Source organism: Corvus moneduloides, chromosome 23, assembly GCF_009650955.1.
Source record: "Corvus moneduloides isolate bCorMon1 chromosome 23, bCorMon1.pri, whole genome shotgun sequence".
In the NCBI taxonomy this organism is placed as follows: Eukaryota; Metazoa; Chordata; class Aves; order Passeriformes; family Corvidae; genus Corvus; species Corvus moneduloides.
This window is the reverse complement of record NC_045498.1, coordinates 5,088,801-5,089,614: the sequence shown is the minus strand read 5'-3', so window position 1 is coordinate 5,089,614 and position 814 is coordinate 5,088,801.

The window sequence follows — 814 nt, the reverse complement described above, 5'->3', positions numbered from 1 at the left end:
TCCCCCACATCCAGAGGGCTCATCCCTATCCACATCCTGCCCGGAGCCCCTGCAGCCGAGCCCCGGGAATCCTCTTAGGGGACTTTTAGCGGGATAATCGCATTGAGCCACCCCCTTGGTGCCGGCACAAACCCAAAAGGGAAAGGGGAAGGTGCCGAGGAGCCGGCAAAGCTGAGCTCCTTAAGGAATTAAGAGACATCGGAGATGGGAGAGCTCTGATGGAATCTCAGGACAAGGCTGAGGCTCGGGGGTTTGTCCATCCAGGGAAGCAATTCCCAGGGGATTGGTGTCACACAGCTTGGAATCTGCAGCACCAAAGCATTCCCAGTGTGAGCTTGGTGATCCCAGAAAAACCAAAGGAAGCGAAAAACTGCCAATGGAACTGAAAACTCCATTGCCATGAAACTTCCTGCTGTCCAAAAGCAGCTGGAAAAAAATCCTTCGGAGAATCCTTTAGGGACATTGTTTTCATTATCTCTTCCCCCAAACAACGTGTTCCCAGGACTAGCACTTCCTCCACAAAGCTGGAAATTTCATGGAATAGCCTTCCCTGCTGGGAGAATTCCGGCTGGTTTTCCAAACTCTTCCGCACCAAGGCCTCTCTGGACAACCTCCCTCCTCCCTGAGTTTGTTTATATGCTTTGAATCCCGTTAGGAAACCATTCCCTCCTTCAGCGCTGCTTTATCCAAGTTTCCATATTTAGTTCTTCCAGCTATTCCTGTTCCTGAACCAGCTTTCCTGCCGGGACCTGCTGCATCCCAGTTTTTCCCTCCAGCAGCTGCCACGGCGGGGGGGAATTATCCCACATCCTCC